Here is a 26,020-nt window from a genome sequence, read left to right as displayed (position 1 = left end):
ACCTAATACACATATACATGCATATCGTGCAGATGCTACAACCTATCCTGCTACCTTGGCCACCTCTGTGCATCTGTGCTCCACAGGTATTATACCTACACATACATGTTACTACATTTCTACATAGGGTTGTGGGGGGCACACCTGACTGTTACGACGTGTGTACATCGGATTGGGTGAGGGCACACCAGACCATTACTACATTTCCAGATAGGTTTGGGGGGCACACCAGACTGTTACTACATTTCTAAGTATGGTTGAGGGGAGCACACCTGACTGTTTCTACATTCCTACACAGGATTGTGGGAGGGGGACACACCTGACTGTTACTACATTTCTACACTGGTTTGGGAGAAGGGCACACCTGACTGTTTCTACATGTCTACATAGGAGTGGGGGGCACACATGACTGTTATGACCTTTCTACATAGGATTGTGGGGGGGACACCTGCCTGTTTCTACATTTCTACACAGGATTGGGGGTGGGGACACAACTGACTGTTTATACATGTCTACATAGGATGGGGGGGGGCACACCTGGTACTTGTATACATTTGCTATGACTGTACTAGTATATCAGGTACTCCATTTCATTCTGTATTCTAGCCTGTCATGCTGACTAGAGGCATATTAGTGTACTACAGGTTTTAGCTTTGGTTGACCTACATATTAGTATCAGACTTCCTACCCTTCTTAACTAACATCTCACTGCATGACCTACTGTAGTCTGTCTGTGTAGGCCTGGCGGGGGGTTACCCATAAACATCATTCAGAGGCCATAGCACAGCCTCTGTTTGTGTTTGTCTACTCCCGTGCTGCTGGCTGAGACTGTTATTGGGTATGTGAACCTCCCTGACTGGCATGTGTGAGTCATATGGACACACATGTAGACATGTGGCACAGCACATTTCCTGCAGTGAGTTTTGTCACCCTGTGTAGTACTGGCTACTATGGTGACTCCAGTATTTGTTACAGATGTCATGGTGCCACTATGGGTGTCTACTATCTGCTGACATAAGATTCAGCCACCCAATTCCATTGCATGCTCATATCCATACCATAGATACAGGTAACAATACATTCTACTCCATATGACAACTGGTGGCTGATTGACTTACGTTGTGGGGGTTCCAGTATTGAGGATGGTGTTGCAGGGCTGCCTATGTCGGATGCGCATAGTACACTCCTTATACATGGTTTAGCACAGGCAGTGTCACGTTTGGCATCCCTTTTACTGTATGTAAGAGTAAGAGTGAGGTGTTATTCCCTGGGTCCCTCCTGTGTCAGTGTATGTGCTATGCATTGCCTCTTTGCCAAGGCCAGGGCATACTGGGCATGCCTCCTTCTGCCTACTGGGGCAGGCTCAGGTTGTTCCTCTGAGTCACTCTGTGCCTGTGCAGGCCTTGGCATTGGTGAGGGGCTGTGTGAGCCTGCCCCATGCTATTCCTGCTAAAGCTGTTTGTGCAGGAACATATTGTATAGCATGGCACACACAATGACAACTTGGGTACACATAGCTAGTGAGTACTGCAAGGCTCCACCGGATGTGTCCAGGCACCGGAACCATGACTTGAGCATCCCAAACACACGGTCTATTATGATTCTGGTCTGTGCATGTGCTTCATTATGGAGTTCTTGTTCGGGTGTGTGTGTGCATTTCTGATGGGTGTCATCAGCCATGGCTCCAGCGCGTATCCAGCATCCCCCACTAGGTGACCGTGAGGGATGTCCCCATTGGCAAATATCTGGTACAGCTGCATCAGATGCCAGATGTGGGAATCATGATAGCTTCCAGGGCAGCCAGCACATACATTCATTATTATGCCCTGGGCATCACACATGACCTGGCAGTTGATGGAGGGGAAGCCCTTGCAGTTGATGTAGACCCTACCCTGCTCGCTGGGTGGTGCTTTGATGTGTATGTGCGTGCAGTCTATAGCACCCACTCCCTCAAGGTATTCTGCTATATGGTGGAACAGTTGCATATTGCTGGCCAACACCTCACGAGTGTTGGGGAAATAGACATGCTCACCAGCATGTGCTGACATGGCATCCAGGAACTGGTGGAGTACCCTGGATACTGATGCCTGTGAGATCCCCATCATATCCGCAGTTGGCCTTTAGAAGGTACCTGTAGCTAGTATTCTTAGGTTTACACATACCTTGGTATCCACAGGGATGGGTTCCCCTTTGTTAGTTCTGTGTGTGAGGCATGGCTGACACAGCTCAACAATTTGCTGTAGAAGGTCCCTGTCCACCCTATAGTGCTCCACTATCTCCAGCTCATGTAGCCCCTGGTAGGATACCCTGGGTCTGTACACTCTCCTTCATCTCCTCACTGTGGGTTGATTGACAGCATTCACATCCTCACCACCCTCAGCTTCTTCCACAAGTTGTTGAATGATAACTATTGCAGCCCCTGTCATTTTGTTGTTTTGTTTGTTAAAAGTTCCCCGCTTGTATACACTGGTTGTGTAGAGTATGGGAACACCCAGAGGGAAAGGTGTTTGCATGGTTTATAGTAGTGTTCTGGGCTGGACTGGGCTGCTGCCTGTGTAATTAGCTGATTCTGATACATTTCACATGCCAGCTATGCTAGTTCTCCTAGATTACATTTCTACTGCTGTCTTCCCTTCCCATTGCCTTCATGTGTAACCCCAGGGGTGCACCACGCAAACAGAGTGCTCAAATGTGCACAGAGCTTCTATTTCCTGGTTTACTTTTTTTTCCTTTAAAACCTGGTGCGTGGCACACACACCCGCTTAGGCAATGTAAAGAGTGCTAGGCAGCCTCAGACATGCCCCCTTGGTTAGCGCTGCTAAGCTAGGAACAAACCCGAGCCACAGGGCTCTAATCTGCTTACAGTATGCCTGACACACACACCCCCAATGATGTCAGCTAACTCCTAGGCTTGCACCAAGCTATTCCTACTCTTACACTGTTGGGACTTGACTAGCATGCTGGGGAAAACTGGGATTCACTATCATTACCCTCATTTGCATAGGATTGCCTGCAAATGCATAGTTAAATGTCTCACACTGAGCTTCCCTCCTTAGCAACCAATACTCACTGACCATGTTGTCTTCTGGCTGCCATTGACTTTCATGACAGAATAGTGATTTTAGTTAGAATGCTTATTTTAGGTTTATTTCATTATTTTCTCCCTATCCCGTTTGCATGCCATTGCCCTACACTTAAACAGCCGAGATCGGCTAAAAAAAATTAAAAGTTGATTTTTTTATTTTTTTAACCTGTTTGCAATGCTAATGGACTTATACTTGGCCATTGGCATGCTTCCAGAGTGATATGCAGCCTTTATTTGGAGCTGTCATGGCTCTGTTTTGGATTTTGCAGAAATATGCTCAGATACTAACTTGAACCCAGCTGTGCAGGACTAGTGTAATCTACAGAAATGTACTCGGTTACTAACCGAGTACATTTCTGCAGATTAAACTAGTCCTACATGGCCGGTTTCAAGCTTCCTGGATCACAAATTCACCACATTTGCATGGATTTCTCCTGCAAATGGGGTGATTTGCATACAGGAGCTTAGTCCATGCAGGACTAGTGCAGGAGCGCTTGTGCACGTCCCTGCAGGCTATTCCTGGATCGCACAGAGACATATTGCCTGCTAAGGCTCCTGCACTGATCCTGCATGCCATGCAAGACTTGCAGAATCCGGGGGAGAGTCTTTCTTAGCATCCAGTACCACTTTCATGAAGCACTTCTCTTTTTCTTCTACATCTTTCTGTATCATATTAATGTTGTCAAATGTTTTCCTCCCCTCGGTAAAACTGTGCTGATTCATGTCATTAAATCTTTTCAGAACCATGTCTGCTGTTTTTGCCAGTATCATTATAAATACTTTATAATCACGGCTTAAAATTAATATAAATGTGTACAATCTATGGTCAGATATGTCCTTCATTTTTAGTTTTAGTAATGCCACTATGACCACTCCCATGTCTGTGGTTTCTCACCTCCCTTAAACATTTTATTAAAAAAACGCAAGCTATGCTCTTACATTCTCTTCCATCTTTCTTTTAAAACCTCTATTGGGAAACTATTCCTTCTCAAGGATTTTCATACCTTCTGAGGTAATATTGCCTCCTTTATTTACTCTACACTAATTCATGTAATCATCTGTCTCTTTTCTGCTTCATTCATAGTCCAAGGTTTTCAGATATCTATCCATCTCTGCCACTACCTGACCATATTGGGCCACTTTATTGTAGAGTCCCACATAAAACCATGTTAGTATCTTCATAACTCTTTGGAAGTTTCTCTAATCTCCCGCTGAGTGGGTCCAGCAGAAGCATTGCTGTCTGCCCAAATGTATGTTGTCTAAGATGTGGTGCTAAACTTTTTATGGCATTATGATCACTGTTATAATGCAATTATTTTAGGTATATTGCCTTATATTCACTAAGGCTTGCTAAGTATGCTGACATTTGATTTTTGACTGTTTGCCGCAGTTGCTTCACTTGCTTGCTGCCTCTCCTCCTGTGTCATTGCTTGCTATTCAACCTTTCCAAAGCCTCCCTGTATTTTTATTACAACTTTCTCTATGCTCATTTGCTTTCATTTCTGTTAATTTTTTGTGTTATTTTAAAGTTCTTTAATGCTTCTGCAAGATTGTCTCCATCTAGTTCTAAACCATCCAGCAACTTCCCTAGTGTCTGACCCAGCCAATCATTAAAACATTCTTTTTAATAACTGTATTAAAAAACTCAAGTGTCTCTCCATACATTCTGTTCTGCCCTCTTTTATCTCTCTCCTAAATGTTGCATTGTCAGAAATCAATAATGGGTGAGCTTCAACCCTTCTGTCCTTTTAGCAAAGTTAACTACCAAAATAATTATGTTCAATACAACCCTGTGTCCACCTAATCTCAATCTTGGAGCCCTTGCTCCTTCTGACCAGTAACCTGTCACTCTTATGTAGATAATCTTATTTTTAAAGTTATTAGTAGCTTCCGTCATGCTGGATAAAGAAACCCACTTTCAATTTCCTGCATCCATCTAAGTAACTCCGGTCCGTGCATATCAGTGCAGTACCCTCCCTTTCTTATTTTCTGTGGCCATTTCTCTTTATTGTGCAACATTACTGTCATATTATGTACCTTACCAGACACATTTATTCATTGGGCTGCCCTTCCTGGTCCCTATATTCTTATATTCCGTACCATTTTATTCAGTTGTCCAACCTATCCAAATTCAATGTTGCCGTATGTGTTGAAAGTCTTATTGCTGATTCACTTTCCCCTTCACATGACAGTCTTTATATTTTGTTGTTAATTTCTTTTCCTACAATCACATATTTCCTACTGCATTTTTAACTACCTATCATGTATCTCCCATCTTCCTCCCTGTTTGTTCAGCCTTTTAACATTCCCTTTATTATCTTCCCTTTTTTTCCTTCTTTTTTCTCATTTATATGCAATTTCCCTAATAGTTGTTAGCTTAATGCATCCCCAAGATGGACAAGCACTAACCTTTCAGAGTTACAACATTCAAATATTCCTGTGATTTTAGTTAGACTCTGTCATGATTGCCTTTCCACCCCTGTAGTCCTCTAGCACGTAACAAGTATCAGATTGATATGTTTTGCTAACACTTTCACAAAAATCGCACTATATAATGTTTATATGTGCAACAAAATAGGAAATTTATCATTTAGCCATATCCTTTGGCTTATGCATGCTTTCAAACTCATTTTTCTGTTTAGCAACCTTCTTAACTCATTGCATTCTGCATTAACCTGTAACTTAGTTCTCAATGTTCCAAAATATCATCTTGGTCTGAATCTTCATACAGCTCACTAGATCTGTCCTGTTATGCTGCTACTTGAATACATTTTCCTTTTTTTGTAATCAGTGGGAAAGATTTGGCTTGAAACTTGTTACTTCAAACAGGCTCCCTCAATGTCCAATATTCCCCCAACATCGGTTCTCTGCTCCTGGCTCTCTTTTCCCTAATTTTTACTTAACAGTAGAATGAAACAGTTTAAAAAATGCTGGATGATATATGTTCAATTTTATATTTATTTCTCTGCATTTCCTCAGTGCTAGCAGGAACTAGTTCCTTTTCTGCCTTGTGGGGGGGTTGAGTAGTTGTTATTGGCAAAGATTCTCACTTCACCAGCTCTCAGAATTGTTCCTTTGGGACACAGTTTATATAGCACAGCCTCCTTCTTCTAATTTGCTTAAAATTGGGCCTGTGTGTGTCTTGGCTGTCCATTGGTAAGGAAAACTGGGATGTAGACCCTATGCACTCTCTGTGTGAAGTTCCTGAATCAGGATTCATGTCCACTGACTGCATTTTGCCATAAATTCTTTATAATGGTTACCTCCCATCATCATTGATATGGACATGTAATGCACATTCTCTCATTAGATATGTTTTCTAAGTCTATTATTATATGACTCATGCTTTTGTACACCACCTCTTGTTCTTTTAATTTTCCCCTCAATTCCTTCTCTGCTGCCTGCATCTGGGTCAGATGTCTGAGTGTACGTTCAAAGTCTTTTCAATCTCACTAATTTTCTTATTGTTGGCTGTTATATATTCCATTAAGAAACCATTAATTTTTAACATTTCAGGATGCATTTGGTCAATTATGTTCTCTAAGCTGGTTTCTGACACTGATTTTTTTAACTTTTCCAGCTACACCATGGCCTTGTTTTACTGTGCTTCTCACTGTGTTCTGTTTTTGTCGCAAACATTTGTTTTTCATTTTTGGTACTTTGCTCTGCTAATCATCTTATAAATAAAGGTTTGTCATTTTTTATATTACATTTTTCTCTTTCCTGTGTGAACTCTCTAGTCCAGTCTTTAAACACTGCCCTCTATATCAGAAGATCACCATTCCCCAGTTTTGAGTAAAAAATACAGTTATTTTTCTAATGCATTTCATTTTTTCCTTTAATTCTTCTTTACAAATGCCTTCCAAACTTGACGCAAGTGAGAAGGACTGATTTATCCTTTCAAATATTCCCCTTTATTATTTTCTTTTTTCAGACAATGATTTTGCCCCTGATGTCCTCCTTTAGCATCAGGCCCATCACCTTATTTATTTTGGTGAAAGAAATCTGTTTTTATAGATGACAGGGTTTAGAACTTATTGTTATAGGTACACTTGTCCATTCTCTCCCACAATACATGTTTACAGTATGACACACAGCATGCACAATACTGGACTTTACCAAAACAATGAGAACATTGTCATGAAAGTCCATACTGTCCTTTGTGTTCTGTCTGGTATTAAATGTGCTCTGATATGGATTTAATCACTTGGTCTCCATGAGGGGGAGGTCTTCAAATGCTGCCCCTTATATTCTCTCCCACGATGGACCACTCCTTTCTCATTTCCATAGCTCAACTCCATCACCTATGATATCTTGATAAAAGAAGATATTTACAGAAATATTTTTCTGTTTTGTCACAGACCCACACACTGGGTTATATATACATCTGCTATGGAACATTTTTACTCTTTTGCTTGAATCTCATTTGATACTCACCACAAGGTAACAGACATCAGGCTTCTTTATAAGTTGAGAGCTTCAGAGCATAAGCAGACTCTCCACTTATGCTTTACTGATGAGACCAGATAGGAGTAAAGTGTTGACAAGTATTGGAGTCTAGCTTAATGAATACATTACAATAGATGTATGACCTGAGTACACTACAATAGATGTGTGACCTGAGTACATTACAATAGATGTATGACCTGAGTGCATTACAATAGATGTATGAACTCAGTGCATTACAATAGATGTATGACCTCAGGGCATTAAGATGTATGACCTGAGTGCATTACAAAAGATTTATGACTTGAGTGCATTAAGATGTCTGACCTAAGTACATTACAAAATATATATGACCTGAGTGCATTACAATAGATGTATGACTGGAGTACATTCCAATAGATGTATGACCTGAGTACATTACAATACATTTATGACCTCAGTGCATTACAATATATGTATGACCTGAGTACATTACAAAAGATGTATGACCTGAGTGAATTATAATAGATGTGTGACCTGAGTGCATTACAATAGATTTATGACCTGAGTGCATTACAAAATGTATGACCTTAGTGCATTACAATAGATGTATACCCTGAGTGCATTACAATAGATGTATGTCCTGAGTGCATTACAATAGATGTATGCCCTGAGTGCATTACAATAGATGTATGACCTGCGTGCATTACAATAGATGTATGACCTGTGTGCATTGCAATAGATGTATGACCTTAGTGCACTACAATAGATGTATTTCCTGAGTGCATTATAATAGATGTGTGACCTGAGTGCATTACAATAGATGTATGACCTGAGTGCATTACAAATGATGTATGACCTTAGTGCATTACAACAGATGTATGCCCTGAGTACATTGCAATAGATGTATGCCCTGAGTGCATTACAATAGATGTATGACCTGAGTGCATTACAATAGATGTATGACCTGAGTACATTACGAAAGATGTATGACCTGAGTGCATTACAGTACATGTATGACCTGAGTGCATTACAATAGATGTATGACCTCAGTGCATTACAATACAAAAGGTGTATTACCTCAGTGCATTACAATAGATGTATGCCCTCAGTGCATTACAATAGATGTATGATGTGAGTACATTATGATAGATGTATGACCTGAGTGCATTAAGATGTATGACCTGAGTACATTACGATAGATGTATGATTTCAGTGCATTACAATAGATGTATGACCTGAGTACATTACGATATATATATGACCTGAGTGCATTACGATGTATGACCTGAGTACATTACAATAGATGTATGACCAGAGTACATTACAATAGATGTGTGACCTGAGTGCATTACAATAGATGTATGACCTGAGTACATTACAGTAGATGTATGACCTGAGTGCATTAAGATGTATGACCTGAGTACATTATAATAGATGTATGACCTGAGTGCATTACAATAGATGTATGACCTGAGTACACTATGATAGATGTGTGACCTGAGTGCATTACAATAGATGTAGGACCTGAGTACATTACAATAGATGAATGACCTGAGTACATTACAATAGATGTGTGACCTGAGTGTATTACAATAGATGTATGACCTGAGTGCATTAAGATGTATGACCTGAGTACATTACGATAGATGTTTGACCCGAATGCATTAAGATGTATGACCTGAGTACATTACAATAGATGTATGACCTGAGTGCATTACAAAAGATGTATGACCTGAGTACATTACAATATATGTGTGACCTGAGTACATTAAAATAGATATATGACCTGAGTGCATTAAGATGTATGACCTGAGTACATTACAATAGATGTATGACCTGAGTGCATTACAAAAGATGTATGACCTGAGTTCATTACAATAGATGTGTGACCTGAGTGCATTACAATAGATGTATGACCTGAGTGCATTACAGTAGATGTATGACCTCAGTGCATTGCAATAGATGTATGACCTGAGTGCATTACAATAGATATATAACCTGAGTGCATTACAAAAATGTATGACCTGAGTACATTACAATACTTGTATGACCAGAGTACATTACAATAGATGTATGACCTGAGTGCATTACAATAGATGTATGACCTGAGTACATTACAATAGATGTATGACCTAAGTGCATTACAATACTTGTATGACCTGAGTACATTACAATAGCTGTATGTCACTGAGCATTCAAGAACCAATGTGATGAAAGATTTTCATATCCTCCAAGGAACTCTGAATATCTCCAAGAATTTCTTGATAAGGGGAGTTTACAAACATTTTCACACAAATCTTTCTCTCTTTTACTACAGTCTTCCTGGATGGGTCCTATATGCATCAAATGTAGGACTTACATTCTTTTATGCAAACCTGGGTCTTTTGTTGTTGTAGTCAAAGCAGAAAGATCTACATCATTCCTGCTGGCAATCCTTTATGTTTTTGACTGCAACTGTATTCAGTCCTACCATAGCGAAGAAAGGAGCAGTCAGTCCTTACATTTCTCCCAGCCAACTGTTCTTTTTTTCTGCCCCACATCAGTCTGATTTCAGATGGCCCAGACTTAAATTTATGTCACTGATTTTGTCTTATGTTTCTGTGTCAAAGCAGACAACAAATTCTATCAAAAATCTGAATCTTCTTAAAGTTGAGAATATGCGTTAATATAACCCCCTTATTCTATTAAATAATTTATCGGTAATTTAAAAGTGTCCCAGATTTAGGCCTGAATTGTTTTCGATTTGTCCTCCGTTCTTTGGTTAGGAGACTAACAGACATGCCACAAAACAGCTAACATTAAACACAAAAGGAACAGTATGCCTCAGTTTCCTTGGCCTACTGCTCTCAAGATAATGTTCTACATTAAGAGATCACAACATTGTCCCATCTTTCAAATGCTTTAACCAGTCACTGAGCATGCAGCTTGCAAAGGGGAGCTGTAGGCTGCTTTACCTGTTAATCTGTCTGTGCTCAGCATGGGTTTCCTCATTGTATTCTCATCTACATTTCCTGCCTGCTTGCAGTACTACATAATATTTTTCCTGTGAATAAAATAGTCACTGAAAGGATTAAACCATATATGTTTGTCAACACTGGATGAAGTTTGGTCAGTTGGATGCGATCTTGTGGGCTTGGAAAAGAAGTTCTGAATTCCACCTTATCAGCCAACCATGCTGTTAGTTTAGTTCATGTTTTACCTGTTACTCCCTGGTGTAAAGCCCTTAGTAATGGCATTGATTCTGCTACTGGCACCTAACCCTCGTGCTTGCTCCATAATGCTACTATCATATCTCTCAGTTGTCCAGGTTTTTGAAGAATGTCCAGATTTTTGCATTATATTTTGGTCAGCTCTGCAGAAAAGTTATGGTTTTCTAGCAAATCACTAAGGATTGAAGTCACTGTGTAATGGCATATATTCGTTTCAGACTTCATATCCTTCAGAAAATGCATGCTAACACAAATCCTGTTATTCTAGCAACTTTCTATGTTTAAAACAGCAGTATTTAAAATCTGTCCCTATTTTTTGGTATTTATCACCCCCCCCCCACCGATTATTTCAGGCTTTGCCCAGATTTCTTATGGTAAGAGGTTGAGAAGTATGCCCACCATCCTTTACAGTACTTCCAATGACTGTGTCTAGATCTACATTATGTAATATTGAACTTTCTATCTGATGATGTGATCACACTCACAGTACCATACAGTCTCTGAACACAGTAGCACTTTGTATGTACTTTGGGTCATACAACCTTCATTTAGCATACATGTTCTTGATTACTCAGCACATAAACAAATAAAATAGCCTTTATGTTGAAGAGAAAGAGTGAAATAGCTATATATGCTGATTATTTAAAATCATGTCAGTGATTTATATATAATTCATAATGTATTTGCAGTCATTCTTTGTTCTAGGTATCTATATTTTTGTATTTGCTGTGCAAAATATTTCAGAATAGTATTTATGGTAAGTTGTAATATAAGCAGAAACCAAGGATTTCACTGCACAAATAAACTAGTTGAATGTCTAAAAATGAAAAAAATGCAATGGCTTGTTTTGTTGAAAATAAACAAAGATATATCTGGAAGACTTGGCAGTAGAATGACAAGCCATAAGTTTAATGCAACTGTGCTGCAATTGCTTATTATATACATACTTGGAAACATAGTATATTAGCATATTATACACAGAGGAATGAAGAACTCCACCCACAGAACTATTGTTGTCTGGAATCCCTTTTGCAATGGACTGTATGTTCAGCATTTGAAATAATGCTTGAAGCAGATATGTGCAATTAAACCACATAAATGAGTGTCAACATGCAAATGAGAGAGAGTACTGTACCACTAATGTGTCACTGTAGAAGTTTTGCAAAACATTATGAACAGCAGGTTTTGGCAATTCATTTCCCGATACAAGCTAGGGATGACCACAAAATGAATGAAAACAGTTAATGAGTGCCATCTGCTGGATTTGAAGAGTCATACTGACACAACTTCTAATTGTTATTTGGAAAGTAGGAGGATGATAGAGCTTAGTACTTCAGAGAAAGCTGGGGGCTTCCAAAATGATTTTACATAATCTCACTCACCAGCTATTTATATCTAAAATTTGAGAATTTCCTATGGTAGCAATGTATGGACTACATTAGCAAACAAGTAAGAGGGGACAGCTCAACAAAGCTGCTGCATGCAGATGATGTGCATTACAGACTCTGAAGAAAAACCTCAGCAAACGATAGGGGAATGAAATGCAGAACTGAAGGGAACATGGGATGAAACTGAATACAAGACAAGATGGTTGTCATGGCAGCAAATGTGGTATCAGAAGAAGCTGAAAATTGAGACAGAGGGGAACATAGTGGAACAGGTAACAGCTTCAGGTATCTATGAGAAGTCAAGGAACGGTAAAATTGAAAGAAAATAAACCACAGTCAAGGATAGTAGAAAAAATAGCGTACACTCCTTTATTGTCCGCTTTCGTCGACAGACTTCATCAGAATAAAAGGCTTCTCTACAAACAAGATATATATAGCAATACTAATCAAAAAATAATTGAATAATTAACTTAATTTATGATTAAAAACCATTTAAAAAGACAGAATCAGGAAAAACCAGAGGTAATGTCAGCATTCTTATTAACAGACAAACCTCCGTATTTTAAGAAACATTTTACATTTATAGTGTCGTTCAAACCTGGATATACATCTCATTTCAACTTAATCTGCCATAAAGTCTCACGTTGTTCCAAATAATTTTTATAATCCCCCCTCTAAGATCGGGATGTACAACCTCTAAAACTGAAAAAACAAATTTCTTAAAAACAGAACAACTAACTGAATGCCTAAACAAAACATTGGTCCCATCTTTCTGACGGATAGCATAAAGATGTTCCCTAATGCGTACTTTAAGGTGCCTGGTGGTCATCCCCACATAAAAAGCAGGACAACCAGAACATAAACTGATGTAAACAACACCTTTGGTGTTACAATTTGCAAATGATGGCACTGGTATAGTTTTCTGATGGGTATCAATGCTAATATACGGACCCTCAGATATGTAACGACAAATGTTACATTGTTGGCAGGAATTCATTCCTTTTTTATCAGTAGGAATGGTAACTGAATTATTGTCATGAAACTGTAAAATTTTCTTTAAACAATTGTTGTTCATCGAAACAAAGAAAGGTCTATCTCCCAACACTTTATGTAACTCTAAATTACCTCTGATAATCCTCCAGTTATTTCTTAATATTTGCTGGATGTGCTGGCTATCAAGTGTCATCTCAAGGGCACAAATCAAATTAGTGTTCATGTTTTTGTTAAAAGAAACACTATCAGAATTCAGGTCTCTTGCAGCGGTATAATCCAACAATGGCTTGTAATCGTTTGTATGTTTGTTTTTAATTTCATCGCTAACTTTTAATAAATCAGGTATAAAATATCCTCTATCAACAAACAACTTGATAATAAATTCTAACTCATGAATAAAATCAATATATTTTGAAGTCATACGACTTGCTCTTATAAATTGCCCTCTAGGAATATTTTTGACAATATGTCTAGGGTGGTTACTTGTATAATGCAAATAACTGTTATTAAACGTCTTCTTGCGAAAAATGCGACTGTGTATTCTATGATCTTCTAAATCCCACGAAAGAAACACATCTAAAAAATTAACTTCTAAACCAAACGCAGTCTTTGGTAAATTTGAGATAATTAGAGAATGAATTGATTTCAGAAAGAAATAAATCAGCAGTATTTGAATTGCCTTCAATAATGAAAAACAAATCATCAACATAACGGCAAAAAAAGGAAATGTGAAATTTCTTGTTTAAATGGGGTAAAAATTCATACTCCCACCAAGCCATAACCAAATTGGCAAACGCTGGAGCAGCAGGAGACCCCATTGCAACTCCCCTCTTTTGCCTATAATAGGTTTTCTCAAAAATAAAAAAATTGTTCTCTAAAATAATATCCAAAAAACCACAAATAGTGGATATAACACAAGTTGTTTGTTGATAGAGGATATTTTATACCTGATTTATTAAAAGTTAGCGATGAAATTAAAAACAAACATACAAACGATTACAAGCCATTGTTGGATTATACCGCTGCAAGAGACCTGAATTCTGATAGTGTTTCTTTTAACAAAAACATGAACACTAATTTGATTTGTGCCCTTGAGATGACACTTGATAGCCAGCACATCCAGCAAATATTAAGAAATAACTGGAGGATTATCAGAGGTAATTTAGAGTTACATAAAGTGTTGGGAGATAGACCTTTCTTTGTTTCGATGAACAACAATTGTTTAAAGAAAATTTTACAGTTTCATGACAATAATTCAGTTACCATTCCTACTGATAAAAAAGGAATGAATTCCTGCCAACAATGTAACATTTGTCGTTACATATCTGAGGGTCCGTATATTAGCATTGATACCCTTCAGAATACTATACCAGTGCCATCATTTGCGAATTGTAACACCAAAGGTGTTGTTTACATCAGTTTATGTTGTGGTTATCCTGCTTTTTATGTGGGGATGACCACCAGGCACCTTAAAGTACGCATTAGGGAACATCTTTATGCTATCCATCAGAAAGATGGGACCAATGCTTTATTTAAGCATTCAGTTAGTTGTTCTGTTTTTAAGAAATTTGTTTTTTCAGTTTTAGAAGTTGTACATCCCGATCTTAGAGGGGGGATTATAAAAATTATTTGGAACAACGTGAGACTTTATGGCAGATTAAGTTGAAATGAGATGTATATCCAGGTTTGAACGACACTATAAATGTAAAATGTTTCTTAAAATACGGAGGTTTGTCTGTTAATAAGAATGCTGACATTACCTCTGGTTTTTCCTGATTCTGTCTTTTTAAATGGTTTTTAATCATAAATTAAGTTAATTATTCAATTATTTTTTGATTAGTATTGCTATATATATCTTGTTTGTAGAGAAGCCTTTTATTCTGATGAAGTCTGTCGATGAAAGCGGACAATAAAGGAGTGTACGCTATTTTTTCTATTATCCTTGACTGTGGTTTATTTTCTTTCAATCTATGAGAAGTGGTTAAAGATAAGGGAAGTATGGATGAGGAAGTCAAAGTTATAATCAGAGGGGTAACAGCCAACAGGCACACTGTGTCAGGGGTAGTGTATGACAGAAGAATAGCAAAGAAACTGAAAGAGAAGGTGTACAACACAGTGATGTGAACAGTACAGCTGTATGGTAGGGAAACCTGGACTGTGAAGGCAGAGCAGTTGAGGAAGCTAGAGGCGATGGAGATGAATTTCTGGGAGAGGTGGTTGGATGCACACTGAGAGACTAATGAAAGAATGATGACATCAGAGCTGAAGAAAAAGTAGAAATGGTCAAAGAGAACTGATTACAGTGATTCAGAAACATGTGCAGAAAAGCAGAAGATGATTTGGTGAAGAAGATTTGGGAGAGACAAACAGGACAAGAGGAAATGATGAAATCCTGCAAAGTAACGCATTGAGTGAGACAAGACCTGTGATAGTCAGGCATGATTGTCAAAGAAGATAGGACAGTGACATTTAATTGAGAAAGGTGGTGTCAATGAATGTGTAACTGTATGCATAGAGATATAGTTTCCCTGGAGACACTTCAGGTGCAATTAACTGTTAGCAGAACACCTATTCAAGTCATTGCCAGCTATAGGACCCCCTCCATGAATAAAGACACCCACTCTCCCTATTTGTATCTACTTGAGTCTATCAAGATACATCCAAATACCATGGTTTTGGGTGACTTTAACTACCCATCCATTGACTTGGTAAATTACTTGTGCCCAAACACACTTGCCCAAAGGTTCCTCGACTTTAACTCCAATGCCTTGGACCAGTTGGTTGACACCCCCACAAGGGGTGCCAACATCCTGGATCTGGTGCTTACCAATATGGGGGACCACTGTAGCACCTCCACTGGGAGGTCCTCATTGGTGAGATCTGACCACAAATTGGTTTCATTCGGAGTACCTATCACACCTGACCCACCCCTCCAAGCAGCAACTAAACTAAAACAACTTCTGCAAAGTAGATTATAACCTCTTAAGGGATCGTATAAATAGCTTCACTGCACCTCCTTCCTCAGACGGAACTGGCAACTATGCCAAGCTCTCACCAGTGCTTTATACAAACACCTGCATACCTGCATTGACTCGGGCCATACCTAATAGGACCAAAACAAGCTCCTCAAGGAAGATCAAACCTACCTGGTAGACAACTGCCATTAACAGGCTTTACAATAAGAGAAAGAAATTACTGTCTAAGAGTAAGAGGGAGCGTGCCCACCTACACTGGAAACACAAACTACAAGTCCACATTTGCTTTCTTAAAAAAGGACAACCACAAGGCATTCTATATAACCTAAAAGGAAAGGCCCAGATATATGCCAAACTGGTAGTTAATGATACCACATATACTGAGCCTGTGGATATAGCTAACCTGTTGGCCGACAGGTTCTGTGAAAACTTCAGTCCTCTGTTCCAGCTACATGCACCCCATGACATCCCTACCACCTGTCTCCTACTTTGTATCTATAAAGAACAAGTCATAAATGTCCTGTCTAAGGCCAAATACACAGCATCTATGGGACCTGATAGCATCACAGGATGGGTCCTACATGGGCTCCAACAAGAATTAGCAACACTGTTGGGTACTCTTTTCAAGTCATAGTCTAAGCACTGGATTCGTACCAGCTGAATGGAAAACAGCCACCATTATTCCGTTGCACAAAGGTGGTACTTCCACTGACCCTGGGAACTATAGACCTAGTAGGCTGGTGAATCTTATCTGAAAGGCCTACTCAGTTTGGATTTGTGAAAAGGAAATCATGCCTGTTGAACCTGGTGGACTTCTTCGAGACAGTCATCAAGGCACTGGACAAGGTGAAATCTGTGCATACAGCCACTATCCCCCACTCAGGCATAATTGACAAACTCACCCAACTAGGCATCAACCCTTGTATTGTTAGATGTATTGCTAAATGGCTCACTTATAGAACTCATAGTCAAAATAGGGGAGCCCACCTTCAGCAGCAGACCTGTAAACAGTGGTGTTCCACAGGGATTAGTCCTGGGACCTCTACTGTTTGTAATCTGTTTCTCTGAAGTACAAGCAAAAACTAAAGGGCTGTGGCTGACAAAGTTTGCTGATTGCAAGTAGGGGGCGGTCATAGAATCTACAAATGACATCAACATCCTACACAGACAAATGATTGGTGGGAAAGTCATGGCCTTAAACTCAATGCAAAAAATGTATTATCATTCCTTTCTGTGAAAGCAATGTTCCTGCTAACTACCACATCAATAGCAACACCTTAAGTATGCACTCCCTGGTGAGAGACCTGGGCACACAGGTTGAGAGCAGCCCTACCTTTTACCACTATGTCTCCACAGTGGTAAGAAGGGCATTCTATATTGATCATCTTATAAGTAAGGCCAGTGCCTCCAGAAAAAAGTTATAATCTCTCTCTACTCTTCCTCATCATGCCAGTAATTCAGTACAATGCCCCTTTTGGTATGTACCTTTCCAAGCACCTGCAGTAATTGGAGAAACCATAGAGTTTCCTCACAAGGAAAATTCAGTGTCTTCAGCATCTGTCCTATGGGGATCATCTAAAATCACTGTCACTTTATCCTGTTTTATACAGACTACTCAGAGGTGATCTCTGCCTTTAATACAAGGCAATCTCTGACCCTATTTTATTGGAAATGCTGCATATCCGTAAGGCAAATGATACACGGGTTACTCGCTCTAAACACCTTAACCTGGTATATGGCATTAATAAAACCTGCCAGAGGGACAGATATGTCTCCCAGAGGTTACCACACCTTTGGAACAGACTCCCACTTCATGTCAAATAGAGCACCTCATTGGCCTTCTTCAAATGCAATCTGGACGACTGGATGGGTGACTGTAAATTCAGCCTGGGGGTTCCACCTATGTCCCTCTTGGACAGGGGCAATAGATGCTGAATATGGAAATAAGGGTAAGAACTTGACCAGGCTTGTAAGGGCCCTAGGGCCATCAGACTAGTAACTTCCTATGATCCTTACCAGAAGCTCAATGGAACCTGAAGGCAGACATATAGACTGGTACCCTAGGAGAGGAGTAGAATCATTCTAATATCAAACAGTAACCACTAAAAATATTTTTAGAATGTTTCTAGAATACCTAAATGAAGAAGACAATAGAAACGGAGAAGAAAATGTGAATTTCCTCAATGTATTTCATATTCTTTTAAAGCAATCAAAACTGGAGGTACAGGGATGGGCAGGATAGAAGTGAACAAGGAGATATATTAAAGCTATTATGAGTGATAAGATAGGTGAGTGCCAGTTCTATTATATAATATTGGAGTAAAAAGACCTCATTAGTCAATCAGGCAAGGCCTAAAATACACAAGACATACACAGTGCTGCTAGTCCATTAAGGCTTTAGTCACAAGTGCAGAAATACTTCCTGTCACATGAGTCACATCTTGTGCTGCCAATACCCTTAAAAGTATACAGCTTCATATAGTTATCATATGACATCCCCCCTTATTAAAAAGAGTAAGAAGATGGCTGATGTAGTTCAAAGATGCAACGCCAATCAGGCATTTGGATTTTTTTTACTTCTCCAAATATACACTCTTTACAACCACATATTTGTGCCAATAACACTGTCATTACAACGTAACTACTAAGTCTCGAGGTCATTACATTTAACAGAAATACAGTGGAATGTTCATTCTTAATTTTATTTATTTAATCTATTTCTTAATCATATAAGCCCACCGGACACGTCCCTTTTAAGGGGAAACCCAGAAGCAAGGACCAGTTAAGTGAATTGCTCAGAGTCAAACAGTAGGAAATTGAAGTAAAAGCTCTCAAAACCTATATCTTTGACTAGTGAAAACAAATCAATTACAGCCATGAGCCTTAACCCTTTGCACTAACTGTCATGGAGTTGTTTAATTATCACCACAACAGTCCTGGTATCTAAGGGGTTTCTTGATCAATCTACCATAATGAGTAAGGTACTGGCCATCTTGTTTTAGTCCAACACCACACAAGCTAGTTCAAGGTGAATCTTTATTAAAAACACAAACTAGCTTGTGCTTCCCTACTTTCATTAGTAGATTTATACTTTGGAAAGTTTTTAAAGAAAGTATTTCTACCACCTGTTATCAGGTGGGATATTCACAGTATGGCTTTTTTAGGTGCTTGAAATCTAGAACTCTAGGGAATCTTAGATCTTCCACAAAGAAGTTTTCTCATTTGTTGTTGGACCCAGTATATTGACATATTGGGTTTGTGAGACTTTGAGGGACTCCATGGAGACTGTTTGCTTCAATTCCTAAACATACTCATACAATTTTTGGAAACCAAAAACTGTAGCCAGCACTTTTGTCTCCATCTGTGTATGTCTGGTCTGCACAGCTGTTCAAGATCTGTATATAGGCAACAGGACTGTATTCTTTCAACAAACTTGATCCAAGTCCTGCTTGACTTATATCTAGTTGGAATGTAGCTGGCAAGACCACATCATGGTATTTTAAGTTAGTAAGAGCATTATGTGATTTGCTTTTTCAGTAGATAAAAGCTTCTAGCTTCATTCTGACCAACTACACACTGCATCTTATTTAAGCAGCTTTCTTAGAGGTGCTGTTGCATCTGACGAGTGCATTATAAATTTGGACAGGTACCATACCATCCCCAAGAATTGAATTAATGAGGATTTATCAGTAGACACTTGCACATTTAGTAAGGTGTATACATTTGTTGGCATCTAGCTGTAATCCATCAGCAGTATAAAGATGGCCGATTTAGTTAAATGATGTAACACCAATCAGACATTTGGACTTTTTCACTTCAGTCATTATGTCCTTGGTCTGCTCAAAAACTTAATCAATCTACTATTATGGTCTTGCTTTGTAGAACCTAAACTACACCTTCTGGTCCATCAGTCATGTTACCCCTTTGCAAGTCGAAGTACCTCTGGTGCAGATGAAATTCCAAAAAGTATTCTTAGAAACCTACATCTACCCAAGGGCATAAAAATATGCACAGATTAGAGCCTGTGTCATCCAGTTTAATTTGCAAAAAAAAAAAAAAAAACACGATCCGCATCCAGTAGTGAAAAATGTGGTGATTTTAAGACAACATTAGTATTAACTTATGATGGTGCTAATAATACAGTGAAAAGTATTATTACAAAGAACTGGAATTTGGCAGTTTTAATTTGTTGGACTGTATTGGAACTGTACCTAGATTTGTATTTAAGAGAGGTAGGAATTTGAAGTACATTATGGAAAGGAGTAATAACAAAGAAAAAGGGAACTGTAATGGAGTGATGATGAAATGTGGGGCATGTATGCAATGCAGATTCATTCTTGAAGAAAGAAACAATGCTGTAGCCAATCATCCCCAGGGTTATTAATTGTAAAGGGAGGTACAACTGTAACTCAAAAGGGGTGGTATGTGTCACACTGTTTATCCTGTGAAGCTTTTTACATAGGGAAGACAGAGAGAGAGTATTAAGAATTAGAATTTGCAAACATTTATTTATCTAAAAAGATGAGAAAAACACTCAATATAAACACACTTTAAGGTGTGAGAATTTCAAAAACCTTTTATTTTCTATCTTGGATAAAGTGCCTCAAAATGTGAGAGGAGGGGATTGGGAAGTTTATCTTGAAAAGAAGCATTTGTTATGGCAACTGAAATTAAATGTAACCAAGTATCCAGGTACTAATGAGAAAGTTTTTATCAGTAGTATATTGGTTTTGAAAGTAGGACAATTTATGTAATGGGTATGCTGTATGCTTGGTCTCTTTAAATGAATGAATGAAAACATTTGTAAACACTTAAATGGTTAAACTTTTATTTCTATTTTTAATAAAGAATTCCTATTAAAGTAGTTTTATGTATGTAGTTTGTTTAATAATAATATGAAATTAAACATTTGGTATTTATTTTATGAAGTACTCATTTATATTCATGTTTGGTTGGAATTGATAGGGTAATTATTATTTTGTCATTAATTAACTGATATAAAAGGAAATTATGGGGAATTTCTATTCTGATGAAGTTTGCTATTAACATAAATGAAAACACTTATATATAACTATTTTTAATAAAGGATTTTTTCAGATTTCTTACGGCTTCTCTGACACCATGTGGTGTCAGCATTGTTTTTTTCTTTTACATTGTAATTTTTTTTTGGTTGTCACTTCAATTTAAGATGATGTTATTCATAAATCATTTGTCACTTGAATTATACAGTAGGTGAACAGACAAAAACACTATATGTGTCATTACTTTGAGTGTTGAAGTTATTTTTGAGTTTGGAAGTAATTTAGTGGTGTGTGATTAAATAAAGTTCTTCAACTGACTCGTGGCCACTTGGTACCATTTTTAAGACCAGTTTGTTTCTTTGGTCCAGGGACCTTCCATGTCTGTTTGGGTTACAATCATAAACAATTAGCTGTAATCCTAGTTAAACCCAACAACTTCCTACTGAGGACTTCAACTATCCATCAATAATCTGGCTGAACTACACTGTCTGTTGTAGGCATCCAACACTTCCTTGACATTATAACTGGTAACTCTTTTACAAATAGTTAACCAGCTTATAGGGCCCCCAATATCCTTGATTTAGGCCTCGCAAATATAGCCACTTCTTGCATATCTCCATATGTATCACTCTGCCTTGTTAAATCAAACCATACCTAAGTGACCATTTCCTTTAAACATGGTAGTACTTCCCCTGTAAATATCTCAGTGTTTAGAGACTTCACAAAAGTAAATCTTCTTCAGTTATAAAATGGCATATATAAATTCTGGTATAATCCTCCTATGAAGGTTCCAGTTGCTAAAGTCTCTGCCTATGCCTTTAACTTCTACTCCCGCGTAAATAGTTGCACTGATAAGGCAGTCCCTCCATCCATCTATCCACAAGCCCTTTTTCTGCACATGGGGTTGGGGTGTCACTACAATAGTGACAATTATCTACAGCCAAGGTTGACACCACCAGGTGGCTAGCCCTGCTGCTGTAGTTCTTCCACACCACACTTGCACACACACCCACAGCCAATTTTGAGTGTTGAATCCACCTACTACATAAGCCTTTGGAATATGGAAGGAAACTGAAGCATCCATAGGAAACCCATGTGAACACAAGGAGGACATGCAGATTCCACACAGAAGGCACCCCAGACAAGAATCGAACCAAAGAACCTTTTGCTGTGAGGCAACAATGCTATCCACTGTGCAACTAGCACTAAATATAAGAAATTTAAAGACAAATCCCTATGGTGGAATATCTTTATTAATAAATTATATTACAAGAAAAATACGTTCCTTAATGCTTACAAGAATCCTCCTTCTACCTACCTTAAAAGCAGTCTGAAGCAAATTAGTTCAAAGCTTAAGGGAACTATTAGGAAGCTCAAAGCTGAATAGGAATTTAAATGGCCAGTAAAGCCAAAATAATTACAAATCTTAATTTAACTATGTCAGGAAGTCGAAAAACTAATACCCAACAATGTCTGGAGCTAGTCAACAATGATACTGCATACTCTGAGCTAAAGGGAATATCTAATAGCCTAGCTGAGAAATTTAGTGCAAATTTTACAAATTTTACTCTCCCTACAGTTATAGCTATTTCACAGTTTCCATAATCCCAGCCATCTTCTTTACTGTGGAACAGGTTTTTGTAGTCCTCTCAGAAGTTAAGAATACCTCATCCATGGGTCCTGAAGATATACCATGTTACTTGATTATTAGTGCTAAATTATACTTTGTACTCTTCCTACCTAAACAAATTTAATCTAACAATTTTTCTTCTGCCGCATATAATTGAAACTATCTTGCAAATATCTTAATCTTTTTTTTTTTTTTTTCTCTCTTAATATTCTGTGACTTTAAAGAGTGGACAGTGTCATTTGTTGACACTGACTTACTGTGCTAGTTATTGTATCATTTTTATTTTTTATGTATAATATGTTCATAGGTTGGTACTAGGTTATTTGCCCGAAGGCATTTATAAGCCTAGCCAGAATGTGTTGGCTTTCGCCGCCCACTTAGATTAGTTCCCTGTGCCTCTGTCCAGCAGAGCCACTGAAATGATCCCCGAGGTAAACTTTCTGTTTCCCATCCACTCGTCAAGGTTTCTTTTGAAGAGTGTTAGCGAGGAGCTCTGCCTAATGTAGATTGGGAACTTGTTCCAAAGCATGGGAAGTCTCTGGGACAGGAATCTATCCCTCCAGCATGTCCTATTTATTGTTGTGGTGAGGTTTAGATCCCTAGAGCATGTGGCTCGAGGGGGATAAGGTTTTCTTTAGGTGGAGCATTTCCATCAATTCTTGGTTGGACATGGCCTTGTATGTCAGGCAGAGATCACCTCTGAGTAGGCGGTATGCAACCGAGTACAACTGGAGTTTCTTCAGTCGAGCTTCATAGAGCATCTGTTTGAGGCCAGTGATCCTCTTGGTGAGGTACTTCTGTGGTCTTTCCAGCTGTTGCAGGTATCTTGTAAGGCACATCTCAAATGGGGCGTTGTACTCTATGATGGGTCTGATGAGTAGAGGGGCACAATGACCTCTTTTGATCTGGATGCGAACCCTTTTGTGATTAGGTGGGCCACATAGAAGGATTTTCTAACCACTTTGGCAATGTGATTATCAAAGGTGAGATTACTATCTACTTGGGTCCACAGATCCCTTATTACATCTTTCGTATTTAGGGGACTACCACCTATGTGGTAGTTTGTGGGTACTTTGTTTTTTCCAAAGGGGATGACTATGCACTTTTTGGCATTTAGTTTGAGGCCATGATTTTGACAACAGGTATCTGTCTAAGTAAGACCCTTTTGGAGGATGTCTGTGTCAGCCAAAGAGTCAGTTATAGCCCCTAGTTTGCAGTCGTCTGCAAACTTGGTCAGGCATAGTCCTCCTGTGCTTGCCTGTACCTCTGAGAAGTATATGCCGAACAGGAGGGGTCCCAGGACTGAGTCCTGGGAAACGCCACTTGTAACCGTTTTAGAGTTGGACCTGGCTCCCACAACTCTCACCATGTGGGTTCTGTCCATGAGCCAGTTGGCAACCCATCTTGTGACATAGGGGGTTTATGTTCAGGCTGGTGAGCTTGTCTATAATACCAGAATGGGGAATGGTGTCGAAGGCCTTAGCGAGGTCTAGGTAGGCTGTGTGTACCACCTTTCCCTTGTCTATAGCCTTGGTAACTGTCTCAAAGAAGTCCACCAGGTTTAGGAGGCATGATCTGCCCTTAACAAAGCAAAACTGGGTAGGGTTCAATGTTTGGAGGTTCGCAATGTCTCTGTTAATGAGTTCCATGATGATGCGCTCCATAGCCTTGCAGACCAAGCTAGTCAGGCTTATAGGGCGATAGTTTCTAGGGTCTGTTGTGGCTCCACCTTTGTGGAGCAGAATAACCATTGCTGTGCACCACTCTATGGGTATGTAGCCTGTGGAGAGGCTGAGTTTGAACAGTGTGCTTAGATGAGGGGTTAGTTCGTCTTTGAGCTTGTGTACGATGCAGCTTGGGACACCATCCGGTCCCATTGATGCTGTGTTTTTGGCTTTGGAGAGGGCTGTTTTAACCTGAGTGTCTGTGATTTCAGGGACTTTACATTCTTCTGGTATGGTTATGGGCCATTTTGGGGGTGAGAGGGGGGTGACGTTTGCGCTGAACCTGTCTGCCAGGATGTTGGCGATATCGGTCAGTTCAGTGTATTTTGTGCCATTCTGCACTAACTCCAAGCAGATCTGAGCATTGCCACTTAGATTCTTGACATAGCTAAAGAATGCCTTGTGATTATCTTTAGAGTCCTTGGCAATTTTTCTTTCAAAGCTCTACTTGGATGATTTTATGAGGGATTGTAATTTCTTGCTGATACTGATCAGGGATGTCTTCCCTTCTTGGGATTTTACTTTTTTCTGTACTAGTTTCCTCCTTCTATTGTATAGCTTGTTTATGGCAGGAGTTCACCAGACTGGTTTCCTTTTCTTGGAGGAGTGAGTCTTGGTTTTTCTTGGGATGGCACGATCCATGCATTCTTGTAGCTGCCTGTGGAATGCATTAGTAAAGGATTTTGCAGCTTGGACAGTGTTATCATTCATCATGGGGGCTTTGAAACTTTCCACCTCGGTCTTAAGTAATGTGAAGTTTGCTTTTGAAAAGTTTTTCACTGTGGTTTTCTAGTCCGGGGGTGGGGCAGAATATGGATATCCAAAGTGATTTGTTTATGGTCAGATCTAACCAGCGGGGGGTTGACCTCTGGTGTGGAACACCAGTCGCCCATTTTGGTGATGACCAGGTCCAATATGTTGTCACCTCTGGTGGGAGTGTTGACCAGTTGAACCAGGGCATTTGAGTTTATAAATTCTAGGAAAAGATGGGCAAGGGAGTTAGTACTTGAGTAGTTCTCCCAGTTAATGTTTGGGTAATTGAAATCACCCAATATCAGGGTGTTTGATAGGATCTTTATGTTTCCCAGTGTTTCCAGAAATGCAGAATGGGTGTCCTGGGACATGGTGGGTGATCTGTAGCAAGCTACAGTTTGAATTGCAGTTTTGCCCATTGTTAGCCCATTGTTAGCTGCACGTGGATGATCTCTGAAGCATTGTGCTGTGCCACTAACCTGGAGGTGTGGGTATCCTTGATGAATATGGATACGCCCCCGCCTTTTGTATTTTGGTTTGGGTTCTGTGGCCAAAATGTATGGTATGAGTTGTAGCCTGGTAGTGCTGGGGTGCTCCCTGGAGCCTTAAACCAGGTTTCTGTTATTGTACATATATCGATTTTCTCCATACTGAGGAGCGCCTTGAGTGTGTGCATTTTGAGGTTTAGACTTCTGGCATTGAGTAGCATTACTCTCAGTTTTTTGTTACTTGTGCTATTTACGGCAGTGGGTTTGTCTTTTGAGCCTTGCCTAAAAAAGGCAATATGGGGGTGGCAAGAGGCTTGGCCAGTATT

This window comes from Protopterus annectens, chromosome 6.part0, assembly GCF_019279795.1.
Source record: "Protopterus annectens isolate FY-2018-M chromosome 6.part0, PAN1.0, whole genome shotgun sequence".
Classification (NCBI taxonomy): Eukaryota; Metazoa; Chordata; order Ceratodontiformes; family Protopteridae; genus Protopterus; species Protopterus annectens.
Note: the sequence above shows the minus strand (reverse complement) of the source record.